The 6,753-nt window shown below is 48.9% G+C and overlaps 1 non-coding gene across 1 annotated transcript; it reads left to right on the plus strand.

Moving 5' to 3' along the window:
- The first annotated feature begins 278 nt into the window (after positions 1-278).
- trnat-ugu (transfer RNA threonine (anticodon UGU)) lies at positions 279-351 on the plus strand. Its single transcript has one exon. It is a non-coding gene; the product is annotated as a tRNA-Thr (tRNA).
- The last annotated feature ends 6,402 nt before the right edge of the window (positions 352-6,753 follow it).

The following is a 6,753-nucleotide window of genomic DNA, read 5'->3' on the forward strand; positions in this document are numbered from 1 at the left end:
GTGAATTTTGGGTAGAAATTCTCCCTTATGCCCTGATATTTTCGACAAGCTGTGAGGAAGTGCATCTCTGTCTCCACCACACCCTGACTGCAATGAGAACATATCCTGTCCTCTCTTGGTAGCCGGGTCTGCCTGTGTCTACCTTTTTCGATCGCCAGGCTATGTTCACTAAGTCTGTACATTGTCAAGGTTTTTCTCAGTTTGCTATCCTTTACCATGGTCAGGTAATCAGCCATGTTGTGTTGCACTAACGGGAATGAGAGCAATTCTGTATCAGTGGCTCCATAGCTCAGGGGTTAGAGCACTGGTCTTGTAAACCAGGGGTCGTGAGTTCAAATCTCACTGGGGCCTGTGCAAAGTTATTTTCTGTTTCTGAACTAGCCATTAATCCACCACATGTTTTCTTTTAAGTATGAAACAGTTCAGAGACCATCCCAAGAACAGGCTCTCACTCCCCTCCCCCTCTCCTTCCATTCAAATCCCCTGTTCTTCACTCTCTCTCTCACCTTCTTCACCTCCTCTCTCTACCCTTCCCCCTCCCACTCTGTCCTTTCCTCTTGGGGAGACAAGAAGGCGGATGGGGAGAGGGAGTGTAAAGGGAAGGAGAGAGACTGTGGGTGAAGTGCAGAGAGGGCCAGAGATAGAGAGAGGGGAAGGAGAGAGAGTGTGGGGAAAGGGATAGAGAGAGGGGAAGGGGAGAGAGTGTGGGGAAAGGGATAGAGAGAGGGGAAGGGGAGAGAGTGTGGAGAAAGGGATAGAGAGAGAGTGTGGGGAAAGGGATAGAGAGAGGGGAAGGAGAGAGAGTGTGGGGAAAGGGATAGAGAGAAGGGATGGAGAGAGAGTGTGGGGAAAGAGAGAGAGAGAGTGTCGGGAAAGGGATAGAGAGAGAGTGCGGGGAAAGGGATAGAGAGAGAGTGCGGGGAAAGGGATAGAGAGAGGGGAAGGAGAGAGAGTGTGGGGAAAGGGATAGAGAGAGGGGAAGGAGAGAGAGTGTGGGGAAAGGAATAGAGACAGGGGAAGGAGAGAGAGTGTGGGGATAGAGAGAGAGTGTGGGGAAAGGGATAGAGAGAGGGGAAGGAGAGAGAGTGTGGGGAAAGGAATAGAGAGAGCGGAAGGAGAGAGAGTGTGGGGAAAGGGATAGAGAGAGAGTGTGGGGAAAGGGATAGAGAGAGGGGAAGGAGAGAGAGTGTGGGGATAGAGAGAGAGTGTGGGGAAAGGGATAGAGAGAGGGGAAGGAGAGAGAGTGTGGGGAAAGGAATAGAGAGAGCGGAAGGAGAGAGAGTGTGGGGAAAGGGATAGAGAGAGAGTGTGGGGAAAGGGATAGAGAGAGGGGAAGGAGAGAGAGTGTGGGGAAAGGGATAGAGAGAGGGGAAGGAGAGAGAGTGTGGGGAAAGGAATAGAGACAGGGGAAGGAGAGAGAGTGTGGGGAAAAGGTTAGAGAGAGGGGAAGGAGAGAGAGTGTGGGGAAAGGGATAGAGATAAGGGAAGGAGACAGAATGTGGGGAAAGGGATAGAGAGAGGGGAAGGAGAGAGAGTGTGGGGAAAGGGATAGAGAGAGGGGAAGGAGAGAGAGTGTGGGGAAAGGGATATAGAGAGGGGGAGAGAGTGCGGGTGAAGTGGAGAGAGGGAAGGAGGTAGAGGGAGGGGAAGGGGAGAGAGTGTGGGTGAAGTGGAGAGGGAAGGCAATAGAGGGAGGGGAAGTGGAGAGATGGAAGGAGAGAGGCGGAATGGGAGAGAGAGAGTTAAGCGGAGAGACAGAGTGAAAAGAATAGAGAGGGAGAAGAGAGGAGGGAGGGAGAGCGAGGGGAAGGGGAGAGAGAGGCGGATGGAGGAGGGGGAAATGAGCGAGGGGAAATGGGAGAGACAGATTGGGAAGGGAGAGGAGAGAGAAAAGGAGGGAAGGAGATAGAGAGAGGGAAGGAGAGAGGTGGAAGGGGAGAGAGAGCGAAGCAGAGAGACAGAGTGAGAAGGGGAGAGAGAGAGAAAGCGAGAGAGCGAGTGCAAGTCAGAGAGAGGGAGAGAGAAAGTAAGAGAGAGAAAGAGAGAGAGAGAATGTGAGAGAGAAAGTGAGAGTGAAAGTGAGAGAGAGTAAAAAGAGCAAGAGAGAAAGAGAAAGTCAGTGAGAAAGGGAGAGAGAAAGTGATAGAGAATATGATAGAGAAAGTGAGAGTAATAAAGCAAGAGAGATAGAATGTGAGTGAGAGAGAAAGTGTGCGAGAGAGAGAATGAGAAAGTGAGAACAAGAGAGATATAGAGAAAGGGATGGAGGGAGAGAAAATGAGAGATAGAGAAAGTGAGAGAGTGAAAGAGAGAGAAAGAGAGAGGAGGTAGCGAAAGTGAGAGAGAGAAATTGAGTGGGAGAGAAAGTGAGAGTGAGAGAGAGAAAGTGAGAGAAAAAAAGATAGAGAGAAAGTGAGAGAGAGAGAAAATGAGAGAGAGAAACAGAGAGAGAGAGAGAGAAAGAGAGTGTGAGAGAGAAAAAGAGAGAAAGTGAGAGCAAGTGAGAGAGCAATTGAGATAGTCAACGCGAGAGAGAGAAAGTGAGAGAGAGAGAGAGAGAAAGTGAGGTAGAGAAAAATTGAGAGAAACTGAGAGAAAGAGAGAGAGAAAGTGACAGAGAAAAATTGAGAGAGAGAAAGAGAGAGGAGAGAGAGAAACTGAGAGAAAGAGAGAGAGAGAAAGTGACAGAGAAATTGAGAGAGAGAAAGAGAGATGAGAGAGAGAAACTGAGAGAGAGAGAGAGAGAGAACAAGTGAGAGAGAGAGAGGTAAAATGAGACTGAGAAACAGAGAGAAAGTGAGAGAGACACAGAGAAAAAGAGAAAGAGGTAGAAAGGGAGTGACAGAGACGACCAAAAACTCCCATACCTACTAGGGGAAGAGAGAAATTGTGTAACACTAGCGGCACACTATGTTACAGCTTGCCATAAACAGAGGGACAACCACTAAATATAAGAAGAGAGTATATATAAATTATATGAAAGTATATTTATACACTCAGGGATATATCTGTTTATACACTGTATGGATAGATCGGTATTTTTGTGAGCAAACATGAATGTTTTTCGATGCTTTGGCAACATAAGATGTAACTTGTCATGCCAATAAAGCGATTTGAATTGAATTGAATTGAAATGAGTGACAGAAAGATAGAGAGAGAGTGGTAGAGACACAAAGAGGGAGAAATATAGAAAGAAGGAGGCAGAGAGACTGAGAGAGAGATGTGTAACTGAGTTGCCTTGGGACGTTTTATCATGGGAAAGTTGCTCTATTGTCGTTGTGGGGTGACTATTGAAGAGCCTGAGGCAGGTAACGGGGGATGAGACACAATCTGAGTGGTGAACTGCGCCCTGCCTCATTCTTCAAACGCACAGCACTGTTCAATTCAATTCAATTCAAATCGCTTTATTGGCATGATGACAATATACATCTTATGTTGCCAAAGCATCGAAAAACATTCATGGTTGAACACATAAACACTGATCTATCCATACAGTGTAGAAACAGATATATCCCTGAGTGTATAAATATACATTCATATATAATTTGTATATACTCTTTTCTTATATTTAGTGGTTGTCCCTCTGTTTATGGCAAGCTGTAACATAGTGTGCCGCTAAGGTTACACAATTTCTCTCTTCCCCTAATAGGTATGGGAGTTTTTGGTCCTCATTCAAATTTCTGAATTCCGGGCATATTTTTGTGAATTTTGGGTAGAAATTCTCCCTTATGCCCTGATATTTTCTACAAGCTGTGCGGAAGTGCATCTCTGTCTCCACCACACCCTGACTGCAATGAGAACATATCCTGTCCTCTCTTGGTAGCCGGGTCTGCCTGTGTCTACCTTTTTCGATTGCCAGGTTATGTTCACTAAGTCTGTACATTGTCAAGGTTTTTCTCAGTTTGCTATCCTTTACCATGGTCAGGTAATCAGCCATGTTGTGTTGCTCTAATGGGAATGAGAGCAATTTTGTATCAGTGGCTCCATAGCTCAGGGGTTAGAGCACTGGTCTAGTAAACCAGGAGTCGTGAGTTCAAATTTCACTGGGGCCTGTGCAAAGTTAGTTTTTGTTTCTGAACTCGCCATTAATCCACCACATGTTTTCTTTTAAGTATGAAACAGTTCAGAGACCATCCCAAGAACAGGCTCTCACTCACCTCCCCCTCTCATTCCATTCAAATCCCCTGTTCTCCCCTTCACCCTCTCGCTACACATTTCTCTCACCTTCTTCACCTCCTCTCTCTACCACTCCCACTCTGTCCTTTCCTCTTGGGGAGACAAGAAGGCGGATGGGGAGAGGGAGAGTAAAGGGAAGGAGAGAGACTGTGGGTGAAGTGCAGAGACGGCCAGAGATAGAGAGAGGGGAAGGAGAGAGAGTGTGGGGAAAGGGATAGAGAGAGGGGAAGGGGAGAGGGTGTGGGGAAAGGGATAGAGAGATGGGAAGGGGAGAGAGTGTGGGGAAAGGGATAGAGAGAGGGGAAGGGGAGAGAGTGTGGGGAAAGGGATAGAGAGAGGGGAAGGAGAGAGAGTGTGGGGAAAGGGATAGAGAGAAGGGAAGGAGAGAGAGTGTGGGGAAAGGGATAGAGAGAGTGGAAGGGGAGAGAGTGTGGGGAAAGAGATAGAGAGAGGGGAAGGAGAGAGAGTGTGGGGAAAGGGATAGAGAGAGGGGAAGGAGAGAGAGTGTGGGTAAAGGGATAGAGAGAGGGGAAGGGGAGAGAGTGTGGGGAAAGGGATAGAGAGAGGGGAAGGGGAGAGATTGTGGGGAAAGGGATAGAGAGAGGGGAAGGAGAGAGAGTGTGGGGAAAGGGATAGAGAGAGGGGAAGGAGAGAGAGTGTGGGGAAAGAGATAGAGAGAGGGGAAGGAGAGAGAGTGTGGGGAAAGGGATAGAGAGAGGGGAAGGGGAGAGAGTGTGGGGAAAGGGATAGAGAGAGGGGAAGGAGAGAGAGTGTGGGGAAAGGGATAGAGAGATTGTGGGGAAAGAGATAGAGAGAGGGAAAGGAGAGAGAGTGTGGGGAAAGGGATACAGAGAGGGGAAGGAGAGAGAGTGTGGGGAAAGGGATAGAGAGAGGGGAAGGGGAGAGAGTGTGGGGAAAGGGATAGAGAGAGGGGAAGGAGAGAGAGTGTGGGGAAAGGGATAGAGAGAGGGGAAGGAGAGAGAGTGAGGGTAAAGGGATAGAGAGAGGGGAAGGAGAGAGAGTGTGGGGAAAGGGATAGAGAGAGGGGAAGGAGAGAGAGTGTGGGGAAAGGGATAGAGAGAGGGGAAGGGGAGAGAGTGTGGGGAAAGGGATAGAGAGAGGGGAAGGGGAGAGAGTGTGGGGAAAGGGATAGAGAGAGGGGAAGGGGAGAGAGTGTGGGGAAAGGGATAGAGAGAGGGGAAGGAGAGAGAGTGTGGGGAAAGGGATAGAGAGAGGGGAAGGAGAGAGAGTGTGGGGAAAGAGATACAGAGAGGGGAAGGAGAGAGAGTGTGGGGAAAGGGATAGAGAGAGGGGAAGGGGAGAGAGTGTGGGGAAATGGATAGAGAGAGGGGAAGGAGAGAGAGTGTGGGGAAAGGGATAGAGAGATTGTGGGGAAAGAGATAGAGAGAGGGAAAGGAGAGAGAGTGTGGGGAAAGGGATACAGAGAGGGGAAGGAGAGAGAGTGTGGGGAAAGGGATAGAGAGAGGGGAAGGGGAGAGAGTGTGGGGAAAGGGATAGAGAGAGGGGAAGGAGAGAGAGTGTGGGGAAAGGGATAGAGAGAGGGGAAGGGGAGAGAGTGTGGGGAAAGGGATAGAGAGAGGGGAAGGGGAGAGAGTGTGGGGAAAGGGATAGAGAGAGGGGAAGGAGAGAGAGTGTGGGGAAAGGGATAGAGTGAGGGGAAGGAGAGAGAGTGTGGGGAAAGGGATAGAGTGAGGGGAAGGAGAGAGAGTGTGGGGAAAGAGATAGAGAGAGGGGAAGGAGAGTGAGTGTGGGGAAAGGGATAGAGAGAGGGGAAGGGGAGAGAGTGTGGGGAAAGGTATAGAGAGAGGGGAAAGAGAGAGAGTGTGGAGAAAGGGATATAGAGAGCGGAAGGAGAGAGAGTGTGGGGAAAGGGATAGAGAGAGGGGAAGGGGAGAGAGTGTGGGTGAAGTGGAGAGAGGGAAGGAGGTAGAGGGAGGGGAAGGGGCGAGAGTGTGGGTGAAGTGGAGAGAGGGAAGGCATTAGAGGGAGAGGAAGTGGAAAGATGGAAGGAGAGAGGCGGAATGGGAGAGAGAGTTAAGCAGAGAGACAGAGTGAAAAGAAGAGAGAGGGAGAAGAGAGGAGGGAGGGAGAGCGAGGGGAAGGGGAGATAGAGAGAAAGTGAGAGAGCGAGTGCAAGTCAGAGAGAGGGAGAGAGAAAGTAAGAGAGAGAAAAAGAGAAAGTGAGAGAGAGAATGTGAGAGAGAAAGTGAGAGTGTTAAAGAAAGAGAGAGAAACTCAGAGAAGGAGAGAGAGAGAGAGAAAGAGAGAGTGAAAGTGAGAGAGTGTAAAAAGAGCAAGAGAGAAAGAGAGAGACAGTGAGAGAGAGTGAGAAAGGGAGAGAGAGAAAGTGATAGAGAATGTGATAGAGAAAGTAAGAGTAATAAAGCAAGAGAGATAGAATGTGAGTGAGAGAGAAAGTGTGCGAGAGAGAGAATGAGAAAGTGAGAGCAAGAGAGATAGAGAGAAAGGGATGGACGGAGAGAAAATGAGAGAGATAGAAAGTGAGAGAGTGAAATAGAGAGAGAAAGAGAGAGGAGGTAGCGAAAGTGAGAGAGA

The sequence above is a fragment of the Somniosus microcephalus genome, unplaced genomic scaffold (assembly GCF_052327205.1).
Source record: "Somniosus microcephalus isolate GS21.2 unplaced genomic scaffold, FLI_Smic_1.0 unresolved_chr2, whole genome shotgun sequence".
Classification (NCBI taxonomy): Eukaryota; Metazoa; Chordata; class Chondrichthyes; order Squaliformes; family Somniosidae; genus Somniosus; species Somniosus microcephalus.